General features: G+C 35.2%; 1 protein-coding gene and 1 long non-coding RNA gene across 2 annotated transcripts in view; both read left to right on the top strand.

The window, feature by feature from the left end:
• Drak (Death-associated protein kinase related) overlaps positions 1-27,936 on the top strand; it is a 175,708-nt gene that overhangs the window by 72,918 nt on the left and 74,854 nt on the right. The gene's annotated exons all lie outside the window — the stretch shown is intronic.
• LOC148310561 (uncharacterized) overlaps positions 1-27,936 on the top strand; it is a 55,695-nt gene that overhangs the window by 6,445 nt on the left and 21,314 nt on the right. The gene's annotated exons all lie outside the window — the stretch shown is intronic.

Genomic DNA, 27,936 nt, shown 5'->3' with positions numbered 1-27,936 from the left:
GTAGCCCTATCTGAACTCCGGAGGTGGATAAATAATATTTTTAAATTATTTATTTTATCATTGTTGGTACGGAATAATTAAAAATATACAGTGATGCTTCGCGTAACGTACTTAATTCGTTCCAGGAGCAAGTTCGTTATGCAGAAAGTTCATTTTGTAAACGTGTTTTCTCATAACATAACATGTTAAAATAATTTTAAAAAAACCTTCTGTAGCATAAAATATGGAAGTGCAACACAACTCATTTTTTTTAGTTAGACTCTGATTTAGGAGAGTCTACCGAGACGCAGGGTTAAATCCTCTTAACCTATCCTTAGCTGCTAGCTTCTTGAAAAACCTTTCCATGGTTGTCTGTTTCTCCCTCTTCTTCAAAACCTGCTGGAAATAACAGGCTAGGATATCATTGTCGAGGTCTACAGACGCTTTTTTTGGGCTTCATCTGTTACTGGACTAAAAGTGCCTGTGAGAAGCGAGTTTTATTACGTGAGTCGCTCAATGAACGGATAGAAAAATCGTTGTGTGAAACGTTCGTTAGGCGAGGCATCACTGGATATAAAATATTCTAGAGTAGAGCAACCTTTCGGTATCATATTTATGATTCGTGTTATCAAAAAACAAACAAAAAAAACTCATGCAGCCAAATGCTAAGCCAAACTTATCGCTTATAATAGATATTTCTCGTTAATTGGATTAGCCAATGTTATCTCATCGCCATTGTTTCAGTTCGGTTTTAGACCAGTGGAAAATTTGCTGACGTAAACCGCCCACTGCCCTACTTCAAGCCTTAGTTTTTTCATTATCGCGCCGGAATTGAAGGCAATCGGCGCGCGTGTATGGTTTCTCGACGATCAATCAGGTTCGATAGAATTTGGACGATCGTTTCGGAAAAAATCCAGTTTCAAGGTGACTCGAGGGCCCAGAACCAGCCCGGGGATGTATTACGGACACTAACGATGCTACACGCGGGCAGGAAGTTTTGGAAACGCCCCAAATTTTGAAAGTCTCGGTACTTTATTACGTTGTCTGGTTGAATTTATGTTATTTGGGGGCAATATTCATCACATTTGTTACATCCCGAATCGTAATTATCTTTACATTTCATCTTCGTGCTTTCTTCTACTTAAAAAAATAAATCTTTTTTTCTGAATAGCATATATTTTATGACTTTTTAAACATCTTTCTTATCAGACGAGCGTTGCATCTCTTTTTAAATCCCAATTTGAGTGGAAATATCCCATGTTTGACCGATCAATCCCAATGCTTTGTTTGTTAAATCTCGATCGATCAGAATATCTTAATTTACAGCTAATTCAAAAGCTAGTTTTTTTTTGCGAAATGGCGAGTGTCTCGGTCGGTGATTTTGAAAATTAACCCTGTTTTTGGCAATCCTGATCTCTCAGTGTATCATTTTTCCAACTAGAGAGCTCTTTTCACATACAGGAGTAATGTCCTTCCTTGAAGAGTAATGATAATAATAAGTATGTATAAAGCGTACATGTTATTCGATAGTGTTTTGGTATCATACTAGGTGGTCTTCTAAACCTGAATACAAAGAACAATAGTCGAGATCAACAACTAACTGCAGATATTGAATATTTCAAAGTATCGCATCATAAATTCCTGTACTTTCTTACGTTCGGATCCCTTTATCGGTCGCCACGCGTGTAACTGCTCTTGTGAGTAAGTGACGGTTTAATCTGGGTCCGACATCTCGGACAAGAGATTACCAGTGTTCGCCTGTCCTTATTTTTCTCAACTCGTAAAACTAACAGTTGTAGCTTACCTGGAATTCGATGTCGCCTCTTTTACAGCGATCACTGTCATGTCTTGTTTTAAAATCGATGTTTTTCTTTTATCGTTGGATATTGTCATTAGCACGTTTTGCAAATGTATTGTGTCAAAAGTGTCAAAACCACAATTCTGGTAAACCCGCTTCCGATTTTTAGGATATCCTCATATATTAACAAAAAGAATAAAACACAACAAAAAAAAGTTGTGTCAACACGACTTTTCCTATCATTTTTTGCATTGCATTTAATCGTGTTTGTGGGATAACAGTGTCATAGTAAATCATTTCATCTCTATATTTTAAATGTAAAAATCAAACACTAATTTTTGATGGACCCTCAGTCCATTTAATCACAGTAGTTTGATAAATGCCCTAACAAGGCAAAACAATTGACCCGAATTTATTTTTTTTATCTTTAGGTATTTAAAAAATATATACATATAACTTAGTAGACTATGCGTCATATGAATAATTAATTTCATCTCCTTTGTAAGCTTAGGTTTTTGTTGCTTTGGCCTTTTAAACACTCAAAATAATTTGATCTGTCTGTTTTGTTTGCCACGAGCGTCTCTTGTTTGTTTTTACGTCAAATTTCCTCGAAATAATTTTGTACGTGTCTGGTCGATCAGTAAATTTCCGCCCTCATAATGTCACCGTTCCATTATTCCGTGTTTACACGGTAAACGCGTCAGGAACGTCACTTTGCACGTATAAATTACGGAGACAGATTTATGGTTCATTAGTGGTTATAGAGCTAGCTAGCTCCTTTCGAATCACAATACAATAGTGAAGCGGGGAGGCATTGCTTCACCGGACCAGCTAAATTGTATAAATCTTAATCACATCTCGTGAAAGGTGAACGATAAATCATCTACAGTTGCCTTTCTTCGAAGCCCTTAGCATTTTTCACGTTTCTCTAATCAGGATAAGTGGACTCTCATATCTGAATGGAAGGAACACTTTTGTTGTTCCGATCGTTCAATTCTGTGGCACGTTTTCAATAATGCATCGTTGGAATTACGTCAGCCTTGTTTATTATTCTTTGTTTTCTTTTCATACTTTCGTGCAAACAAAGGAATAAATAGTACAGTTTACTATCTAACATCGGGAATAAAACAACGTAATAACTCCACAATAATGTGTCAGACACTTCCTTGTTACGTTTTAATTAATTTATGCAATTCGTAAACATTTTGCTTTGTTTTTGTATACACAAAACGGGTATCAACAGTCCAGTTATTTTTTTTTGTAAATTAGCGAAAATCTTAAAATATGTCAACATAGATGTAGACTGGTAGTCTGGCTATTTACAGGTATTCCGACCTTACATAGGCTGGTTGGTTCAAGTGATCACTTTGTTCACTTGTAACATGCACCATTTCTACCTATGATTGACAGCTACGCTGCAAAAAAAATGGGAGTTGTATATATCCTTCAATTGACACCTTCTTTCATGAGTGTTCTCGGTACCATATTATAAAAAGATGTAAGTCTGCGCATTTACAGGGCTTACGACCTGTCATAGGTTCTTCATCCATGTTAAGACGTCAATAAAAAAAAAACTCGTGTGGAATAACTCAGATTTGTGAGCAAGAATTTGGACACTCAAAATCTTATGACTGAATAACTGGTTAAAAAAGGCCTGATAAAAATTTAAAATCATATTTTCAGGCGTCTCGTTGTATGTGAAATAATTCGGAAAGAATCTTATATACATTTAAATAAGGGTTTTTGCCAAATGAAAAACTTACTCAACTCACTCCTAGATGCTGACGAGAACTCACATGAAAATGTGATTAAAATTTTTGTGTTAAAAATTGTTCAAAAATTCAGAGTTAATGAAAAAAGCGAATCGGTAAGGCAAACAATTAAGCTCAGATTATAAAATGTTAAGATGAATTTTTTAAATTTATATGAGATGTGTCTTTATTTATTATAACTGTAGACAGTTGGTAGAATACCATTTTAAATTTTTGGCTAATATATCCAAAATTAAACAAGGTTCATTGGATTGAATTCTACTCTAATTTAAATATTGTATAAACAATGATGTATATTTGTCTCGATAACACAAATATATCATTGTATATGTTTAAATAAAAGTATAATTCAACCCAATAACCTTGTTAAATTTTGTATATCTAACCCAAAAAATTAAATAGAGGCCTCTTTATGTTGGGTCACCCTTTCTGTGCGTGGCATATCTCATTTTTACATCTTGTCAACTGCTCTGAGCGATGTAAGCCTTGTAGCACCATGGGTAATAATTTGCACTGTTTTCCCACACTCTGGCACGGTGCTCGGTATCCAGGCCGCAAGGCTATGGGCGGTCGTGAGCACTGGAATCCATTTCGTCTAATTTCGCGGGCTTCGGGGCTTCCATTTTGACGCTGTGTTTTGAAATTGCATCTCTGACTATTCCGGAATTATCTTCGTTTCCCTTTTATTGCACTTGCAAGTATAGGGCATAAGTCCTTTGACTCTCTCCTCGAACTGTTGCAACATTGTTTCTTTTGATTTTCTACAAATATTGAGCGCGTTATTTCGGCTTTAAAATTTAATAAATTTTTCGCAGATACTTAAATGATGGAACAATAAAAGGATATCCGATAAATAAAAGCTTACTCAAATCAACCATAGATAACGCCGCGAACTTAGTCATGAAGCGACGTAAGAATTATATGATATACTCCTTTGTACCTATGGATTGATAGCTGGGAATCGATATCGCAGGAGTCTAATCCCCCTTTAAAACAGGACACAAAGCATAAGAATAAGAAGAAAAAGAAGATTCCTATGTATGAGTTTCAATTTTGAGTAAAATGTTGTCAATCGTGGGTAGAATGGTGAATTTTACACGTGCTTAAAGTGATCACTTAAACCGGCCTATGACAGGTCGTAAGCCTTGACTTCCATATTCTTCTTCATCTATGTTGAGATGTCAAAATATATGTGACAATATTTTAAGCATGTTCAAATCTTTGTACACAATTTCTGGACTTGCTCTCACAGGATGTTATCAGTATTTTACTATTGATATCTCAACTGAGAAGCTATTGAGTCGGGAATACGAGTATTCACGGGACATACTTGTCATTGGCTAATTTTAGTGATCACTCTATACTCTATGTTGCAATTACCATTCTACTTGTAATTAATAATCGCATCACTCAATTATTTTTTTAAAAATATGTCATGGTAGATAGCATTATGCTCATTTTCGATGGAAATTTTATAGGTGACGACATCTATGGTCGATGTTTTTATTTGATTTTTTATAATAGTAAGTAGTAGCAGAAACAGTCCTTAATGAATTTATTTCACACTAGAAAACTCCAGGAAAAAATCATTTTAAATTTTATTATATGTACTTATCATTTAGAGCAGTGTTTCGCAAACGTTTTCTGCAAAATATATATCATATTATATTTAATGCGAAATGTGAATCTACTTAACTGAGCACAGGCGATCAAAAATTCTAGCGATTGTTGATAAATCTGTGTTATCTTCACAAAACTAGACTTTTTTTCCGCGGCACACCAACTAATCTTCACGGTACACCAGAGTGCCGCGGCACACACTTTGCGGAACACTGATTTAGACCAGTGCCTTACGAGTACACTCTCGAAGGGGGCTTTTAATGCCCGTTGACATAATTTACTTACAATTGAAAGTGTTCACTCTTCTAGATTGAAGCGTTCACACGTTTTTCTCGCTACAAGGATAATATCATGACACGGTTTTTACACACAGTATAAATGATTAATATAATTACATTTTTGTCGGGAAATCGTGAGAGAACATTGAGCGAGAGAGAGTCTCAGCTTCAGCTAAGGTACACTGGGTCAATTGGCGGCAATGGTCAGATGGCGTGTTTCACACATTTTCTGCCGCATTATATTTCCTAATTTAACTTTTTTGTGTTTATTATTTTAAATCACGAAAAAGAGAAACGAGAGCTCTTCCATCTTAACCCTTTCGTGGATAATATTGTGAGAATATTAATAATATTTTTTATATTGGACACTGGATTATACACCCTACGGACGAGAAGTCAATTTAAAGGTGACTTCACTCGATATGATACATGTATCGTTTTTCCCTTTTATATGAAAGATGGAAGTCTGACTATCCCAGGGCTTATGAATTGGAATTGGAATTGAACCCGGGATCTCCAGCCCGGTAGCCAAACGCGCTGACCACTACGCTATGGAGGCGGACATATACACACACATACAAATTATTATTAGGTTAAAAATAATGTAAATACCACTATTTCCGCATCATTTTCAAACACCATAAAGTAAGTTCGCCACCATAAGTATTTTTTTATTATTAAAAATGGATAGGTTTTACCACAAAGTGACTGCCGAATCAATTAACAAAATTAAAAATAATGCATAATTAAAATGTAACTTTGTTTCAAAATCACTGATAAATATTTTATTTTATCTTAATTATAATGTCTACCGGTTTCGAAGCTAACCGCTTCTTCATCAAGACTGATAAATACTTGTATTAATCAGTCTTGGTAAAGAAGCAGTTAGCTTCAAAACCGATAGACATTACAATTAAGTTATAATAAAATATTATTAAAACAAAGTTAAATTTTAACTATAAAATGGAAAATCACAAAGTTAGTGCTTCAAATATAAATTATAAAAATAATGTGCTTACGTTTTAGACATCCTTCGCAGTCGTTTAGTTTGCCCGTAAGTTTACAGCCGACGTGACTCATGGCAAGGTTAATATTGTTTACGTAATAAAATATACATATCGTGATTATTCCATACTTGTATGTTTATTAATAAAAACATCGTTCACCTTTTCTGGAACCTGATCAGATAAAACTCGAGTGAATAAATTTAAAAAAAAAATCGGATAAAACATTTCCATATTTTTTTTCTGCAACTGTAAATCTATTTTTATATGACACAAAATAGGTGTATGAGTACTTGAAAAAAAGACCTGTATGCGTCAGTATGCAATTTTAATGGTGGCGGGATAATCAATAACATTACGCAAGGAGAATGATGGATGATGAGAGTTATTTAAACATAATTGAATTTTTCTTTAAACGCCGTTTTTGCATTGAAAAAATAAGTTTTTCTTCGAAACGATTATATCGTTTTGAAAAGAAAAGAGTAGTTGAAAGATAAGGAGTTAAAGAATATTTTTTTTCAATATATATTCTAAATACGACCACTGCTGACAATTCGTCGGCAACTCTCGTCTGAACTTTGTGACGCGGACCTGACTTGGAGGATGCAATGGAGCTGACAGCCGACAGAAGAGCCTGGAGACAGTTTGTGGACTCCACATGCTCCAGGATATGATAAAAGAAGATAGACGAATAGTTTTTTTTTTTTTTTTTAAATATATAAAAATATTTTTTTCCATAAATGTAGGTACTTATATTCAAGATATATAAGAAACAAAAAATATCCATGTACATTCTTTAAAAAATCGGGCGTGAACAGACATGTGATCTTTCCGGTGGTCTCCGACGGAATGAATTCTGTGTTTGCGAATATCGCCTTAACAAATGCTACATAACGGTGCGACAATTCGTGGAATGAAGAAATGCACGGATGCGAGCTAGAGATGCCTTTACGGTAATCCCATTCTGAATCATGATTGAGTCACTGCAGGACATGGCACACGATAATAATAGCAATAAACATCCGTTTGCAATTCAGCGTCTGTTTGGTAAATACCACGATGTTAACAATGCTTTAACAAATATACAAAAAAATACATAAAATGTTACCTGGATTTAGAGAAAACTAAGTTGTGACTTCACGAATACTGGGCCTTAGGTGCTCACGTTCGGTAAGCACATGTGCGCGTGTAGCTTACTCAATCAATTGCAATTTGATCGCGACTAGATAACGCAAATATTTGATCAGATGCCTGACGATCCGAACTAGAATTGCGAACCCCCCTAAAATGTCGAAACGTGACACTTTTATATACACACTTCTTTCTTTTGATCGATTGCATTGTTTTTAGCTTGAATGATGATGTTCGGATGGTTATATAAGGAAATAATGCAAGGTTGAGATGAGCATTATCGATAAAATTAAGAAAGGTGTGTTGAGATGGTTTAGGCATGTAAATAGAATGAGTGAAGGAAGTAAACAAATTTGTGTGGCGTATGTGGTTGGTAATGAAAGCGGAGGAAGACGGAGGAAAACTTAACATGATCAAGTATTTCAAATACTTGAAAGTGGTCAGGTCAGGAGTCGGAATAATCGGCTTGTATGTATGAGAAGATGTACGAATGTGGAAGAAGCGAAGATTGCGTGCAAAGACAGATTGGCGTGGCGTTCTTTTCTTTCTGCCTACCCTTGTGGAGAAGTGGCGTGATGATTAGTTAGTGAGTTAGTTAGGTAGCATAGTTTAGCTTCCAAATACCACGCCTGTCAACAAGCTCATGTGGCTATTCTCAAAGATTTTCGCAAAAAAAATGTAGAAAAAGGACAGTAAAAGGCGATTGAGGGTAAATTGATTGGGGGTAAATTGTACATGAAATACATAATAACGAATACGTTTCGGAATAACACCGGTAGTCCGTTTAGGAGAACAGCTTACACCCGCGCCGTGCAAGCCGCACTCTGATGAATCATAAAACCTTTGACGTATTTATCGCACTAATTGATTTATAAAACTGCAATAAATCTCTCGCGTAGATGTAAATAAAATTTAAATAATGGTAATGCGCCAATTTGACTTGTCGTTTTTTTTGGCGATGGTGCCTACCTTAAAGCGGCGCTGGATTGCCCGCAGCTGCCTACCCGATATGGACTGAACGACCTTCCTGGCCGGGGAACCGAATCGGCGACAGCGTTTCTGCGTCGACTCTTTTTTTTCACGGTGCAATTCTCGAAGCCATCCATTAAAGGTACACAGTATAATGAAAGTCGTGGAGAAACAATTAGATGATTCCTCTGTGTCCTACCTTCTTCTCTTGGTTTCCGTTCGCACCCATTCATACAAAAAAATATTAGAAAGAAAATCTATTAGAAGGAATGTAAGGCTGAAGTAGGGATAGTTGAGAAGATTAAGAAGAGATTTTTTAAAGGAGATGTGGAGTGAATGGATAGTGAGAGAATGACTAAATATTTTTGGCAAATGTGAACAGGAGAACAGAACGAGGAAAGCCTTAAAAGACTTAGCACCACCAGAACCTAAGATCTAGTGGCGTCAAAAGTCTTCGTAATTGGAAGGCGTGTATTATATTTAGATATGTAGGAAGCTAGGAGTGTATGTCAGGACAGAAGAGTGTGGCGTTGCATCCTCTTTGCATGCACCTGCAGACAAACGGCGTGATGGTAGTAGTAGTAGTAGTAGTATGGTTTGCCATTGGCCCCTACATATTTCGTCCCTGTTTTCGTTAAGAATCAGCTGTAGCGGAAATGACCACCATTTTATTTTGTCAATTCACATCATAGGGGTCGAACTTAAATATAATACGTCAATATTGACTAACAAGAGTCTGAATAGCTCCGTTAGTCTTTCTACGTATGTACCACATATCGTACCATCCGATTGAAATCTCAGAGTGATGAGTCATCCGAATCTCTCTGGCAGCGCTGTACCTGCAAGTACCTGCAAATACCTAGGATACCTGCAGGTATCATTACAGGCACCTACCCATTGACCGTCGCTTTCAAGGCATCTCCGCTATCGGCAATGCTCGCGTACCTACCTGCTTTTATTTGTTTCAACTTATTGCAATACGTAATTAATCGATGACGACTCGGGTTACCTTTGCGTATTATAATATTTTAGCTACGTAATAAAAATTATGTTTTATCCCGCCTTGTAAATAAAAAATTGACAGTTTTTCGCGAAGGACGATCTCCTTTTACGTATAACAAATGATTTCCCTCAAATGCTCGGTTTTACAGCCTGGTGTCCCGATATGGTCGCGCGCGATTTGGCTCTCCATGGCCGTGGTATTTTTTTAACAATACATGACACATCTTCGCCACCAAAATATGCAGATTTTACCTTTTGGCAGAATTTATTCGCACACGAGACCTCGCAATCGTTGATACAGCATTGGACGAGACCACAACTTTAGATGGAAATATGGCACAAACCGCGTCTCTTGCATTTTGATCAGCGCTGCAAAATACCATATCCATGCAGCCGGTGTTCCAAGCATTATGGCCGTTATATTTCGTGGAGCTGTTATGAAATTCGCTTCGAATCACACGTTAAATTGTTCGCCTTGGCTTTGAACCTGTAGCGCGAGCGACTGGCCTTGTGCTTCCTCTACGAATTAGACATTCCCGCTGATGCCCGAGGCGTTACCGCGTACCTCCCATGCATGAATATTGCGAGATAACATCTCTGACAAACTGTCGCTAGTAAAAATAACTCATCGTTCAAATAAACACGTTTTTTTTAAATGTACCTTTTTCCTTAGAATCTATCAACCGTTTTTGGCTATGGTTCAAGGTACTTCGCTAAGTTCCTGGACATTTAATCAAGCTTTCCGTTTTATCTATTGATCTCGAAATCCTGACAAGCTAATCTCCCCAAAGCATCCAATCAGCAGAGTATTGATGTCGTACGTGATTCCAGTGTACCGTGTAGATACAACTATCATGACAGCGAGACATGCAATAGACAAAGGAGTTAAATCTAAAGGAGTTTTCCAAAACGAGCTATAACAGGTTTTCATGCATCGGATTTTAAATAGCCTATAAATACTGGCCAGCATAGTGCCTACGTGCAAACTCAGCATGAAAATTTACAGCAGTACGTTTTTTTATCGACATAATCAATAATTACCTAATGCGTTCAATGATTTTTGCCTTTTGGAGTGCATTTTTCTTCACGATCTGAACGATTTCCCTTGACCTCCGCGCTGATTATGAATGCAGCTATACATATCTGGAATCATTTGCGAGCGCATGCCCATAATGTAAGCGCTGCACATTCTTCCCCCGGCTAGGCTCGCTCTAGCCTCTGTTTTTAATTATTACGCGACGCCTCGTTTTCATTATCGGCGTAGGGGTCTTTCCATGAAATTGCTCGCTAATTGACAAGGCATACCTTGTTACACCCAGAAATAATAAGGGAATTGTGGAAATGGGCGAATTTGTGGAAAAAATCGATGAACGACAAAATTGAACATCCCTGATCCCTTTTGACTGTGACTGCTAATCAACACAAAAAAGTTACTTGACATCTACCCAAGCTTCTTTGCCTAACCGTCAAATTATTTTGAATTTTGTTAAGTAGATAGTGTTTTAGTATTAATCAGTCTTAATTGTAACATGGCTTACCACAAAGTTAATGCCGAAACAAAAAATAAAATTGATCAGTCTTGATAGAGCAGCTGTTAGCTTTAAAACCGGTAAACGTTATAATTAAGTTGTAATAAAATATTTGTAGTGATTTTAAAACAATGTTACATTTTAAATATTTTAAATAATTCATTTAGAATCTCCTCTTCTGATCAATATTATTTATTCATGTACTTTGACATTTTCAGAATTCAGTAGAAGATAAAATATTCAAAATGGTGATTCGAGGAATGTTTAATTATACGAATTAAAGGGAATTTTGGCTTTCGGCTCCGGCTGGCAGATATTCCTTGCCATTTTCCCACGATGTTATTCAATCTGAATGCAAAGAGCCATAATATTTTTTATGGTTTTCTTCTTGCTCGCGCGTTTGAATCGAAGTAAAATTTTGAAATGAAAATAAATAAACACCTGTGCTCTGCAACTAAATGCGATAGTTGATTTTCATAGCCAAAATAGTAATAACAAAAATAACACGCATAATTTTCAATGATGAAACGCCTTTTTTGCATAGGAATCAATTATCTTTTTAAGGCTTGTGATTTACATACTAGATTTTTTTTTCGTTACAGTAATTGGATAGTATGTCGGAAGCTATTGATTAAGACAATTTATTAGTCAAATAAATTCAAAAATAGATCAATCATTGTAAAATAACAAACATTTCATAGCTGAGTAGTACAATCTCACATGCACTCAGAAAGCGACATAAATAAAATACGTGGACTCTTGTTAAAAATAACACTATTTTGAGTGTGTTCAAAATATTTTTCATTAATTGATTCGGAAGTCACTTTGTGGTCATATCTATACATTTTAATTTCAATTTTACCTGATAAATACCAAAAAAATTTAAAATCTACTTTTGACAAGTCGGCTGTCCAAACTTAAAACACAGTAAGGGACATTTTTTGTAGTACGTTTTTTTTTGCATTTTTGGAATATGTAGAATCTACTTAGTCCAAAAATTAAAAAAAAAACGTACTACAAAAAATGCCCCTTACTGTGTTTTGAGTTTGGACAGCCGAAGTGTTTCGACGCATTCCGTATCATTTTCAATGGTATTTGAAAATGATGCGGAATGCATCGAAACATGTGTCGCAATAGATTAAAAAAATATTGGTATTTACCAAATAAAATTTCAATGTAGATTTTGATAATTTAAAAAAAAAATGTTTTTGTTCGTAATTTTTAATTTATTTATTTTCACTAAAATTATTTCCTTTTCTATCAATGTGAAGGATAGTATTACTTACAACTATGTCAACGCTTCTCTACTTTATAATAAAAATGTAACTTTGTTTTAAAATTTATAGTGATTTTAAAACAAAGTTACATTTTAATTATAAAATGGAAAATCACAAAGTTAGTGCTTCAAATATAAATTATAGCTTCTCTACTTCTTAACGAACTGAAAAACAAACCAAAATCTAAAACACCTCAATCCAATATCGACGGGTTTAAGTAGGATTTTTTTTGCAAATCGCCTCAGAATTATTGTAACATGCGTTACTTTAACTAAAACAGATGTACAGTCGCGTCAGTCCGCTGATGACAGCTGCCACTTCGAGCAACGACAGGTGCGACCCCTTATCCTCCCCTTCCCAACAACCAATCAGAGCCCACGACCAACCGCAACCGATATTCTAATTTGAGATATTCAGATCGTGCGAATTATTGCACTAACCTTTCCACATATTACTCAAGTTTGAGGTCCAATTTAGAAATATATTTTTAATATATCATTTTAAGATATAAAAAGACTTTGTTTTTTGATCCACTCACATTTTTATTAACCAACTAGTTTCGGCAACAACCTGTTGCCCTCTTCAGGGTTTAATTTATGACTAAACATTTTTCTTAAAATCTTTAATTAATTTCTTAATAAATAAACATTAATTTCTTAAAATCTATTGCGACACATGTTTCGATGCATTCCGCATCATTTTCTAAACCCTGAAGAGGGCAACAGTTTGTTGCCGAAACTATGTAGTTGGTTAATAAAAATGTGAGTGGATCAAAAAACAAAGTCTTTTTATTTCTGAAAATAATATATCAATATGATCCACAAAGTTAATGCTTTCAATATTCAAAACATATATTTTTTAAACTTTTACAACTACCATCACGTAGTTTCCTACAGGGGTAGGCAGAGAGGATAGAATGCCGCAATCGTCTGTCCTGACAAACACTCCTAGCTTCCTCTACTTCTATACATCTAGTCAAACATGCACTTCGGTTACGTTCATTTTAGGTTATGATTGATTTGGTCGTGTCAAGTCTTTCTTGTTTTCTTCCACTCATTTTACGTAAATACTTTCTTACTCATTCTTTCTTCATCCATTGTAAACTATCTCAAAGAACCTTTGTTATTTTTTTTTATTTTATTTGTATACATTTATTTCAATCATAATTTATACACATTTAGAACTTTTTTTGCAGAGACCCACCAAGCCACCTTGTGTGTCTTGTCGGTGGAGTTCTTTTTTAAAACATTTGTTTTATTGTTTTTAACGATTTTAACCTAATACTTATAGACACAAAAAAGAGAAAAAAAATTAAGAATATAAACATTTTACAATTTTCATATTTATTTTCAATTCTTCCTAACTCGACCTACATTCCTTACCAATATCTCCATTTTTAATTCTGTCATACTTTGAGTTATCTGTGAAATCGCAATGAAGTTATTTAAAGATTTTATTTATAGCTGAAAAAGTGTTTATTTAGTATTTTTATGTTTGACAATATCACCCACATGTAACAATGTAAACATGTGCTTCACGCGACGCTCGTTATGTGTTTGCGCAGAGCGCGGAGCACACTGATCTGTCTGGATGATGATTTGCGGAATTTCGTGATCGATCACCGTAGGCAGCTCACAGAGGCGCTTATTGGAAGTGCTCGGCGCGCGTAAGGCGGTCGCCGTGCGCTGGTACCGGGTACTGCGGACTCTGGTGAAGGCGGAATACAATTAGTCCTCTTGTTATTAACGCGTTATGCTCAAACCAACAGACGACGGGTCGTTTTGCGTCGGTACGAATGTTCGGATATCGCTCACTCCTTTCAAGAACGTCATAACTCAAAAATCGCCAATTTTCAGTTTTGCATGTTTTCGGAATGCCCAGAAAATGTACTATATCCCAGCAAAACAGGCATATTTTTAACTTAATATGTACCCGCTATAGGGTAGAAAGTGTTGTTTTTGCATTTTGAAGAAAAGGTATTGTTTAATTTTTTTTTAAATACACTAAACATTTTTCAAATGGAGAAAAAACCTTCAGGTTTTACGTAAAAAGATCTGTTGCACAGTAAAAATATCAGTAAATGGCTTGATATTTATTTTTAATACATCGTATTATATTTTTAAACTTTAAAAACGTTCTCCTGAAAAATCTTTTTTTTTATTTGTGACGTTCTTGAAAGGAGTGAGCGATATGTTAACCGGTGCGTCAGCAACGTTCGCGAACGAGTTGCGCTCCGGAATTGCCGTTAGTTGAACGTGAAACGGTTCGCGCTTCGCCAACAACGAACGTTTTCGCAATCGCAACTTCTATTTACCGTAGCTGTGTAAATATACGTCTACAGTAAAGAGAAGAGCTTCTTCAATTAATATCTTCTTCGTCTTCTTTAAAATAAACTCTCTGGATGATCGCTGAAAATCAGCATATGTGATCGTATTTTGTAAATTGATTAGCTCGCACATTGTTTCGCTGGAATTGCTGGAACGTATATGTTTTAGAGTTACCTTACCTTTATTGCTACCTTAGCGCTTCTCACGGGTGGCACAAACTCTAAACAATGCTCGTATATTTGTCGTTCATCGAAATTGGTTAACGATGAATATGGGGATTTTGATATTTTCAACTCGACATTGTTAGTGCCGACATCATTTATTATAACTTTGTCAGTCGATATTGATATCGTGATGTGTCTCTTGTTTTGTACAATTTGTCTTTTACTTGAGCTTTGATCCTTTTCTTTTTACTCCCTTCCATCACTCTTTTAGTTATTTTTAAATGTGATATTTTGTAATTTTGACAGTGCAAGTACTTGTTTAGTAATACTTACCGATCTATTAAATTCACAAATATATATATTTTTTAAATCTAGATGTTATGGACGCTAACTGTTCGCAAATCTACTAAAGAAGAGAGCTAGCTTCAGTAAGGATTTCTTCTGGTCAGTACGCTCAGAATATTATCGCTGTAACTATTAGACAATGACAAATCGTGAAATCGGTAAAGCACTGTCTCAGATCGATGATATTTCCTGCAAGTCGTTTATTTTAATGATCATAACAAAATATTCGCGCTGGTTGGTGAGTCACGGCTCTCCGCCCCTAGACCTCTACAGGTGCGTGACATCAAAGGGTCGATTCGAAGGAGTGCATGCAAATAATATCGAGCTGACTCACTCTGTACTGGTTTGCCGATTCTGCGCGCGCTTGTATAATTTGAAAGCCCCTGCCTACTCAAATCGTCGAATTAATGAACCCGGCGAATTCATCAATGTTTCAATCAGCGTCGATTTCAATCCCGACTTGATCCACTTTTAAATTAACGCGTTACACAAATCAAAACTATCGCCGCTAATCATGTCCCACGCTCGCGAGGAAAACGAATTTTGAGTCATGGATCCGAGTACAGTATATGAGTAGTCCACTTGCAAATCACGTTATGTCAAAAACACGATGGATCATTGTCAGACGGGAGAAATATCTAATTTAACATACTCAACCTATAAAGGATTGTATTAGACTCGTTTTGTGTTTATAACAGCCGATATAATCAATATTTTCATTCATCATGTTCTTTAGGAAAATTTGCCTTCGTAAATACGTTGTTTTCGTTGGTAATGAATGACGCCACAGAAACGATGGACTTATTTTAATATTGTTAACATTACTAAATTATTGGCAGCTCTATTTCTTGATGTCTATGGAAGTCTGGGCATTGGATCATTTATATATTATAAAACTTCCAAGAATTTGATTAGTGTGGTTTTCAATCGTGGATAGAATTGGTGAATGTTACACGTGTGTAAAGTGTATGTTGTGATATCAATAAAAAAAAAAAATAAAAAATAATATAAATATTCTACCGATTGCCACCTATTAGATAAAAAAAACTATTTTTTTAATATAACGTGGTTTGCAAGTGGACTACTCATATTCCGGTCCAATTAGCTTTGTGTACAGTGCGGTTGATCGCACTTGGGCCAGTCCTGACCAAATACGCGCGCGACGGAAGGTCGTCGCTTCGCCCGTGAGCTGCGGGCATTGCTCGAATTGACTGGGGCATGTTTACGTTCGGTCGCGCAGCCTGAACCAACAGGTTCCAACTTCTAACGAAAAGTATCGATTTTCGCACCGCGGCAGATGGTCGATTCACACAAACGGGCGGCTGTTATCAAACCGCGTGTTGAGTGTTGATAGACCCCATTAGTTTTATGCGTTTCTCCGGCGTCTCTGTTCTATTATGCAGTCCCCCATACTTATTTTTCTTCAATAATATATATAATATCCTTTTACTATTGATTATGTACACATCACATTTATATTTTGACCGTTTTTGGTATCACCTGATGGATATCATATCGCTCACTTCTTTCAAGAACGTCGTAAATCAAAAATCGTTAATTTTCAGTAGTGCATGTTTTCGAAATGCCCAGAAAATGTTCTATATCGCAGCAAAAGAGGCATATTTTAACTTAATATTTACCTGCCGCAAGGCAGAAAGTGTTGTTTTTTTGCATTTTGAAGAAAGGTATTGTTTTATTATTTTTTTAAATACACCAAATATTTTTCAAATGGAGAAAAAACCTTAAGGTTTTACCTAAAAAGATCTGTTGCACAGTAAAAAGTTCAAAAAGTGTCTTGATATTTATTTTTAATACATTGTTTTATATTTTTAAACCTTAAAAACGTTCTCCTGATAAATCAATTTTCATTTATGACGTTGACAAAAAACCTAAAGGTTATTTTCTTCATTTGAAAAATATTTAGGATATTTTTAAAAAAAATAAACAATACCTTTTCTTCAAAATGCAAAAACAACACTTTCTGCCCTGTAGCGGGTAAATATTAAGCTTAAAATATGCCGCTTTTGTTGGGATATATTACATTTTCTGGGCATTCCGAAAACATGTCCAACTGAAAATTGACGATTTTTGATTTATGACGTTCATGAAAGGAGTAAGCGATATCACACATGCTCCTCACGTGCCAGTCCGTGTTGGAAACGAGTCGATTTCATGGGTCAGTAACTATAATATAACAATCTATTTTCTGCCAGTCTGGCAGAAAATTGTACACATTTTGTCTGTCACCTGTCGCGAGGACTAAATGAGAAAACAAGAAACCATTTACATGGCAAGGTGGCGTTACCAATTCGCCTAAAATAGATTTCACAGGTACTCGAATCGCGGACCTACGTGACAGACCGAGATTACAGCATCTTTGCTGTCGGTACAGAGGTGAACGAATCGCGAAAAGCGCATCGGGATATCCGGATGGAAAAGTGCATGAAATAGATATTTTTCTTATACCGCGACGGTATATTTGACAAAAAGACGGACATTTATCTAATTCGCGACACTCATATTAGTTTATAACATTTTGAGTATATCCTAATACTTGTTCACAAATATGTATTATCTCCGATTATAGTTTTCAAAAAAATAACTACTATAAAAAGTATTTGGACACACTCAAAATATTGGAAATAAATCAACTGCTCAAATTGTAAGCTGAAAAAATGAAATGAAACGGATATTTTCTAGCGTTTTTCATGTATGTCATTATAATCCAGGATTCGGACCTGACATACGTTTTTGACTGACCAAACAAACCCCGAAGAGGGCAACAGGTTGTTGCCGAAACCAGCAAACTTCGTTTTTTTTTAAACCAATCACGTTTTTAATAAAAATGTAATTGGTTTAAAAAAAACGAAGTCATTTTATAGTTTATATTTGAAGCACTAACTTTTTGATTTTCCATTTTATAATTAAAATGTAACTTTGTTTTTAAATCACTATAAAATAGTGATTTTTATATTATTTATAGTGATTTACATAGATAATAAACCATATATGACCAACGTGTGAAGTTACATTTTAATTATAGTAGTCATTTTATTTCTCCAAATAATATATTACAATGATCCACAAAGTTAATGCTTTAAATATTAAAAATGTAAAATTAAAATTAAAATTATAAATATTTTAACGTATATTAGTCACCGATGGTAACAATTAATATAACAGGTATTTTTAAGTAGTGTGAATCATCGTAGAAGTTGATATTTGAACATGGAGCCCACTCCTTGTCGGGAAGGCTGGCAGTGCGGGGGTGAAAGGAAGTGAACGGTCAGTCCGACTTAACTGGATCTAGTGTCGTTAGCACCCATTACTGGACAACTCCATAAACCCTACCGGCGGACGCGCTAAGGCGACAATCACCGCCGTGTGATACACAAATAGAATTTGGTACCAAGTTTCGTAGACGTTATTTTGCCAGCTGTTTTTCCTGCATGCTCAAATCACATATTATATTTAAAAAACCTAAATTCTAATAATAATTTATTAAATAATATATTGTTTCAAAATTCTTCACCTTTGCTTTCCATTTTTCCTTTCTTTTCAAACTCCGCCCCTTGACTAACCCCTTCCCCTTACTTTCCCCTCCCCTTATTTATAGAACAATTTTATATTTTATATTTTAGTTATTATACAGACCTGAATGATGGAAGTTTAACTTCTGAAACATGTAGTCTATAATAAAACTCAAGTGGTAAAAAACAAGTGTTTTCTTTAATCATTATATTTAGACATTTTTTTTATAATACATAATTAAAATGTAACTTTGTTTTAAAATCACTTGAAATATTTTATTAGAACTTAATTATAATTTCTATCGATTTCGAAGCTAATCGCTTCTTTATCAAGACTGATTAGTACTAATCATGGCCGTCTTTTTTCGGATTGGTGCGCTTGATCGGTCCCCGTGATCACGGTGCGCGTAAATTCCATCACGCCAAACTGTCGTAGTCGCTTTTATTTTAAAAAACCGGACTGCCGGATGGTAAAATTCCGTGTAGTGCACAAGAGCTCTATGAGTTAAACAATGTATACAAGAAGATCGCATCTGCATTTTTCGTAAAAGATTTTTTTCCGTCACGTCGGAGTGTCGAACAGGAAATCGCAACGGTCACTGGGTACCAAATTACCATCGTAATAACATTTTCCCCTTCGGGCGTGCGATTGTCTCTTTTCTTCGTTATGGTGGATGCCTTTTCCTAAAATACTCGACTAACGTTTCACGAGGCGTTGACCCCCGAAGGAGGAAGCCGCCTCGCGGGTAGTACGGACTACCAGGGGAACATGAAAATCCTTTTACACGCGCGACGGCCGTCGTGAACTCGGCCCGACACCGACACTTGCAGCGGTAAACAGATTACGTATTATTTGCATCGCCCGTTACTTTGTCGGGTGGGAAATAACCCGAATAATTAAGGACGTCGCTCTGCCGTTTCGCGACGATTCTCTAACTGTCACCGACAATTCTCGCATATTTTGCTGCAGCTTTCTGTGACGTGCAGCGAGGCTTCAATGTTATATCTTTTCTTTCATTTTTTGTATGAAGTTTTTTAATTCAGTGCAATTAGCAAGACATTGATTATAGCATCATTTTTCCTCAGATAATTATTATGGATTATGAATCTCATATATCTGCCCATAGTTCGTCTAACCAATATTAGAAAGGTTTGTTTGACTCTTGTTGTAGATCTTTCTTCCACAAAGTATGCATTGCATTTAATCGTATATATTCAAATCATTTTCATAACTTATATGTAATTATCATTATAATACACTACTTCAATTCGTTCAATTTAAACTAATTTTGTCTTATAAATTATATAAAAATCATGGTTTTGTGCATATAACATAGAATTTTGTATAACCTTCCACCAGTCTTGTAATGTCAGTAACGACAAAACTTGGCCTTTGGTGAAATAAAATAAGTGTGAAAAAATAAACAGTTTGTAGTTTATTATATGTATCGAAGAATTTCTTCGAAAACTTAACTTTTCTCTAGTTTATCACAAATTTTGTATTTAACCCTAGACCACAGTACTTGTTTAAATGTACCTTAATACGGGACTATCGTAAAATCTAAGAATACAAGAAAAACTCACATTCTACCAAAAACGTTCACTAAAAATATTTTTTAAGTGCAACATGTTTCTTGAGAACTTGAAATAAAATATGAACATAAAATATCGGCAAAAAATTAAGAAAGATAAAATTGAAATATAATACGAATATAAAATATCGAGAAAAAAATACATGCTATTTGTCAGTCACTACATTCTTTACATGTGCTGTCTCGTTGCTCCCCACAAATTGGATGTCCGCCGTAAATTTTACGAATATCCCGTAATCTAGGGTTAGATTTGTTTTGATCGTTTGATTATAATCGTGCCCTTTACCGGGCAGCTTGAACCAGAACCAGAATGGAAACTGACCTTTCGTGGCTGGCTCTTGTTGCGCTGTGAGATCACAATACAAAAGAATTAATTAGGCGGCGGTACCAACGCTGGTGCGGGAACAACACGAACTAGCCCTTTGCATCGCCGGGCACTAAACAGCGATACCTATGCAGTAGTCAGAATGCAATCAAATAAAACAATAAAGCATAATGCACAATGCTACGTTTATTCATAACAGCTGCGCGCGCTGCATTCCGTCGTATAATAAAATAAATTATTCCCCTGTACTTTGGTACTATTTATGCACCTCTCAATTTTCAACGGTCATATTACTGAATACTCGGTTTATACATTACTCACACTATTTATAGTCATCTTTTTAAAAAAAAAATATTCTCAACTTACCTAATTGTATAAAATAAAATATTTACTTTATAGTTTTTTTACACTTTGAAACAAGTCCCGTGGTATAGGGTTAAACACTAGGGCAAAACTTGAGGAAAGTAATGTTTTCAAAGAAATCCTCAATAAAATAAAATAACAACAATACGTACTTTTTCTAAATACATTTTATTAGATCAGTGACCGGGTTTCCTTGTTACCGACAACGTCAGAATTTTGGAAGCCTAGACAAAATTCTATATTGTATACACAACAATGCAGAGGTAGAAAACCATGATTTGATGTATTTTTTCTGACAAAATTAATTTAAATTTAATGATTATAAGTACATAGTTTGTTATAATAATAATTACGTATAAGTTATGGTCAAGGTTTTAAATATATATATTTTTTTTATTTTCGTTTAGAAATGGATATTTTTAAATAAATTGAAATATATATAAAACATTGTTTTTTGTATAGCCTCCCATCAGTCTGATGATGTCGGCAACGGCGAAACCCGGCCACTGGTCAAATAAAATCAACTAACTAACTAACTATGTGAAAAAACTATGTAGTTGTTATTTTAATTTATAATGTGCAGTTCCACCAAGAAATGTCAGTACAAAACTGAAATTTCATTTTTTTTATTGACTCGCTACTTTAGTACGTCTACAATTCTGTCTGTAAGATTTATAATTGATTTAAATAAAATTCATTTTTGGATGAAAAAATTATGAAGACGTTTTTAAGCGAAAAAATGGGATGTTATTTTAGCAATAGGAGTTTATTAATTTATTTGTTTATATACGTAGTACAAAATCGGCAAATATTAGTAAGGTGAGGTCAATATTTTATTTATTTATTTAAATCACGAATCAATATTGATACGCTTTGACCTTTATATTTCATGTTGGTTTTGATTTTTTAGCTTTTGACTTATTATATGCGGAAGAAACTATTTTGCTTCGCTTCCTGAAAAGCTGTTATTTATTTCACAATATTTCTGCGTGTCAAAATATTGGTACACAAATCTGTGTTTGTCCACAAAGAGATTATTTATACTGTATTCACATCTCAACATGGATGAAGAAAAATATGGAAGTCTAAGTTATACCCAAACATTTGGCATGTTTAAAAAGTATTGTTAATAAAATAACTAGTCATATGGTAAGTTCAATATAAAAATACAAAATCGCATTTTCAGGCGTGTCCTGGTATGTAAAATAATTCGGGAAGAATCTATACATATCGCTCACTCCTTTCAAGAACGTCATAAATCAAATAGCTTGATTTTTCAGGAGAACGTTTTTAAAGTTTAATACTATAATACAATGTATTAAAAATAAATATCAAACCACTTGTTGAACTTTTTACTGTGCAACAGATCTTTTTAGGTAAAACCTGAATGTTTTTTCTCCATTTAAAAATATTTAGTATATTTAAAAAAATTATAAAACAATTCCTTTTCTTCAAAATGCAAAAACAACACTCTCTGCCCTGTAGCGGGTAAACATTAAGTTAAAAATATGCCGCTTTTGCTGGGATATAGTACATTTTCTGGGCATTCCGAAAACATGCACAACTGAAAATTGTCGATTTTTGATTTATGACGTTCTTGAAAGGAGTGAGCGATATGTTTCATGAAGGTCTCTGCTAAAAAAAAACTTAATCAACTCAATCATGCCTGCAGATGGTGCCGAGAACTCACACGTGAAATAATGTATCAATTAAAGGAAATATACAACTTTCGAAATTTGAGCAGTCGACAACTATGTCGGTCATAGGTAGAATGGTAAATGTTATACGTGTATAAAGCTATCACTTAATCCAGTCTATGATAGATCATGCGCTCTGTAAAACCCAGCTTTCCATATTCTTCTTCATCTACCATGTATTGAGATGACAATTTACTATTCAAATGACCGGGGATTTTTATAAACATACCTTTGTGCACTGCGCAAAATTTGCTATATTCTTTGTGCGTACTATTTTTAATTACCATTGTTCTTTAATCAATTTCTTTATACTAATCAACGCACTTCCTCACATACCCAGTGAACGGCATTCGATTACATAATCATTTCTCGCATTTATAGATACACGTATCACATTTCACCTTTTCATCTGAGACGCATCAATAATCTGTATTACATTATCATTGTTCCGCACTGCAGTGGCAGCGAATGCAATAATTGAATCACGCACACGCGTTCGCTTCCCTCTTCAGCAAATACTTGCCAGCTTTATTGAAAACTCCTTCGCTTACCATACTTGATGGTTGACAGTCAGCCCTTTGCGAATGCTGTACTGGGTACCTGATATCTTGCTCTCTCTAGTGTCTTGTATCCCGGCTCCCAGTTTTGTGGCGTGGAATGATTCATACTCGGCTAATTGAATCCCACAATGACGCCTTTCTATTGTATAATCTCCTGTGTATTATTGTGATTACCTCCCATAAGTCTCAAATAATGCGCATTTTATGATACACTCCACATATCACAATAAAGCATTTTTTGAGCTACGTTGCAGATACTAAGGATATATAGAAGTCTGGACATTGGCAGAGCTTGCGGACTATGAAATGCAAAACCTGTAAATAAAAATCATTCTGTGTATTCATAAAAAAATCTTGTTACATGGCCCACGCGGTTTGAATCTAGTGCTTGAGTGCAATCGATTAAAAATGAACAGTACTTTTAGTTAATTTACATATATTTGATGATCACCGTTCGATCTTTTGATAGGTGTTTTCTTTTATTATCGATTTAATAAACGTTAGTTTTCTGACGTCGAGACCTAGCTTAATCGCTCTCTTATACCTGGCCTAATCGATCTCTTATCCATATTTACAGTTTCAATAAATTAAATAAAAAATAAAAACTTTGTGGGTGCTATAAACACCTTTCTTTAGTTTCAGAATCTATTATGTAGATTTTCTCAAAATAATTTAATAGATATTTGCAAAATACCACGGATTTTATCGATCTATTTTTTTTCATACACCGTTAGTATTACGGGAGTCGATCAAAGTCGTGATGATATAAAAAAAGAAATCATTGAATCAACAAGAATCTTATAGCATTATCATAATTATCATTGTTAGTGTGTTATAAACCACGTTAAACAATTGTTTAGGATGCTATTAATAAAAGGATTTCGGGGGTGTGGTCGCACTTCTGATACGAGTATTGGACCCTGGCACTGACTCATGACGTACGGTATCCAACATCCCAAAAGAGCCTGTCCTCGCGAGTGACACAAGTGTGTATTTCAAACACGTTACTCACCGTTTTTGCAAGTGTATCTATCCTGTACGAATCGTATATTTCGGGAGCGATGAGTCTGAAAATACTCGATAACAAACCGGGCGAGCTTTCTTGCGGTGCAATCGAAATGGAAAGGATTGTCCAGATTCCGAGAATAACAATGTAACTCTCACCAAAATAGCGTACACTCGTGAAACAAATTAATGAATGGCTATCATATTATATTACTTGTGATGAAGTGCGGTTACGTGCTGCATTGTTTTATTACCAGACACTGATTTGTCCGTCACGCTTCATCGGGTGGAATCATTATTCAAATTCACATTTTTTGCTTGCATCTCTATAGTTTTTTTCGGTTTTTACTTTCGCGTAAAACCATGACGCGATACCTCGTAATTGAAAACCGCTCATTTCCTCGTGCAGAGGTTACATATCCGATGATCTTTTTTTATGTAACGATTCGCTCATCTCCCTGCCCCGCGCTAACTTTCTAAGCCATGGTAAAATGATTGACTCTACCGTCGGTCATGGTTGCCGGGTATCTCGTGAGAGATCAGGGTTCAGAAGAAGTGACATCATTATATTATTTGCAGCTCTCATCCTGAGGTTTTTTTCTCATTTTTATATTGCTTTCCAATGCGAACTTTTATCGGCTTATCATTATTTATGGTCTGCCTCAAACCGTGGCTCGAAGGATCAAACAAGCAATCTACGCAAAGCAACCACTTTCGAAAGCATTTTATAGTTACGAACTCTATTTCTTGAAAATTAAAAATACATTTACGATATTGATGATAAATTATTGAAACTTGTATTCGTATGAGGTTTGATGTTTTGCTTTAAGGTGGAAGGATGAATATATGAGGCAGCTGTGTAAGTGGATTGAATTTTATTCTCAACTGCTTGGTGTAAAATTTATATGAGTAAAATTCACCCTGGACTATCTATCGCCTGAGGTATAAATCAGGGGGGTGGATTCCAGAGGGAGGTTAACGATTTAACCCGGGAGAGGAGATAACTTTACTTTTCTATTTGTTTACTTTAACATTATTATTATCGGTTTAAAAATGCTATAGTTAAAGGAAATAAAAGTCCAGATATGAAGTTATCTACACTACGTAATTAATGCGTTATCTTTCTATTGTAATGGACCATCTTATCATCGTGTTACGATCAGGGTAACAGAAAACTGCATCAAGTCCCTCGCGCTGAATGGTGTGTGTAAAATTAAAAAGGTAAAGACAGTAAAGATTTAGCGTCATGAATTTCAGTATGAGGAAACGTTCTGTGGCATCATCGAATTGCATGCAATATCTCCTGCGAAATGTCAGCAACCCACTGCAATAAAGCGACGATCACTTCCCGACAGACCACTCGGGCCCTCGTCGCGCCGAATCACGAAATGTCACCGTCCCTCGCACCTAAAGCCTTGAGATCGCCCTTTGGGTGAGATTTCAATCAGATTGTGATCAGATCTCATCTTATAAGGCCGTCGTCTCTCCAAACAGCTGTTCACTAAAGCATTCAATACAATTCAATGCCCCGCGTTTTGTTGTTGTAGCAACAATCCTCACTGATAGAGATGTTGTTTAGACTATTATTACTTCTTGCTAGTACCCGTGTACTTTTATTTTATTTTACTTGGTTCAGAAGAGAGTGAAAACAGCAAAGGAACAAGTTTTTTCACAGATAAACTTATGTTATTATTATTTGTTTACCTTTAATTATGCTCGTAATCTCGTATTTTTTTCACAGTTTACATAATATGTAAAAATCAGAATTTCAATATTTAAAAAATATTTTTTGAGCTTATTAGTGTAAACACGAATAATTTCCTGAATGTTTTTCGCAGACACTTTGTGGCACGTTTAATAAACTTAATAAAATAAAACAACTTTGTTTTTACCACTTTTTATTGGTACAATTTATCCAGCCGGTATTAACTATGTGTATTTCAAGTATGTTTTAGAATTTAGTACATAAACCCTGATGATGACAAGGTTCTTGTCAAAACCGGTTGAATAAAGTGTACCAATAAAAAGTGGTTAAAAAAAAGTTGTTGTTTTTTTTTAAAGTTTAAACACGAATAGTTTCGAGAACTACTGATGCTCTCATCAACGGGTGAAAATCAAACTGTTAATACGAAATACAAAATTTTAAATACAATGCTTGTATTTTCATCTGCTGATGAGAGCTTGTTGAATTTAGTCGTGTTTACATTAATAAACTCAAAAAGTTGTCTCATAGAAGTATTTTATCTTTTTATTTAAATCGTGTTATTCCATGAAAAGTTAATGCCAAATCAATAAATGATAAAAAACAAAAATATATAATTTTTGGTTCGGTAGTATTTATCGTTAACTAGTCGTGCGATAATACGATAAGCGTTATTTGGTTGTTCAAAATAAATTATTAATTGTATTATTATCGTTATTCAAAATAATATGATTTCTGGAATTGATCCAGTATTGAATCCAACTCTCAGTTATATTTTACCGGTCTTATATTTATTTTATGGTGATTCAATCGTATAGCATTGTGGGATTCGTGCGAAGGGTTTTTGTGTTTATTGCTCGAGGGCCTTACAACTTCCACTACAGACTACGAAATCCATATCGTCCGACAAACAAACAAAAAAACTACACTTGTGTATGTATGTATATATGGAGGTGCGATTGCTTGGGGCCACCTAGGCAGTGTTGTAGATATGCTGGCGCTCGGGTGCCTATTCCCACGCCCTTCTTTCTGCCCAGGTCTCCGAGGAAGGAGGTATCTGTTTATGGTGCTTACTTTATACTTTACAATAGGCGACAGTTTAATGCATCGCTTTCTGTTAATCTCGCTAGAGATCGCTCTGTGTGGCAATTATACCAAAAAATGCTATGTCAACCTTTTTTGGTCCATTCGGCTACCATATAAGAAGATTAAAAGGTCCCAGTCTCAAAATTAGTATACCTACTTCCTTTATTATGTTCGTTTACCACCTTGGATTGGCTTTGGCTCTAAGTGTATGACGGATAATTTTGCGTTCAGTAATTTTTACGATCAAAACAACATTGCATTCGGGCAATTAAGTAAGTTCCGTACATACAAGAATGCAGATAAGGGAAGAAAAAATATTATTTGTCTATGTCCTGCCATGAGGTCATCTTTTTGAGGACCAACAGTAATTACATTTATTTCAAACTGAGGAAATATTGGGTGTGCATTATTTATGGTTTATCTCTTATTATAATATTATATTTTATGACCGAACCAGTATATTTTTAATGTTTAACTCCGGTTATATCTATTTTAGGGATTTTTTTTATGGAAGCATTGTTGACCTCCTTTATTTAGTTTTTATCGAGGGATTCTGTGTTGAGTGCATAGCTTCGGAGTCCACTCTAAAAAATCTCGTTTTCTAGGTCCTCAATGTATCCCTTCCCGGTAGTAACGAAACCTATTCACCCACGCAGGTTGACCAACTTGTCTACTTCTATTGTTTTTTTCTTCGATAGTTCCTACATCTGATTTGATATAACTAAAAACCCGTACCCTGTTACATACCTGTTTCGGCCCTTTGGTCCCTTCATACCTGGGGAACATTCATTGATCGCTTTATATAATTTACCGTGCGAAGTACCCGTCCCGAGGTTGAGTAAAAAGGTCCCGAAGACCTTTGGTTCGATGATGGGATTTTT

Source organism: Brachycentrus maculatus, unplaced genomic scaffold (genome assembly GCF_059751285.1).
Source record: "Brachycentrus maculatus isolate JH-2025_06_01 unplaced genomic scaffold, ASM5975128v1 h1tg000091l, whole genome shotgun sequence".
NCBI lineage: Eukaryota > Metazoa > Arthropoda > Insecta > Trichoptera > Brachycentridae > Brachycentrus > Brachycentrus maculatus.
This window is presented reverse-complemented; position numbering and strand designations above follow the sequence as displayed.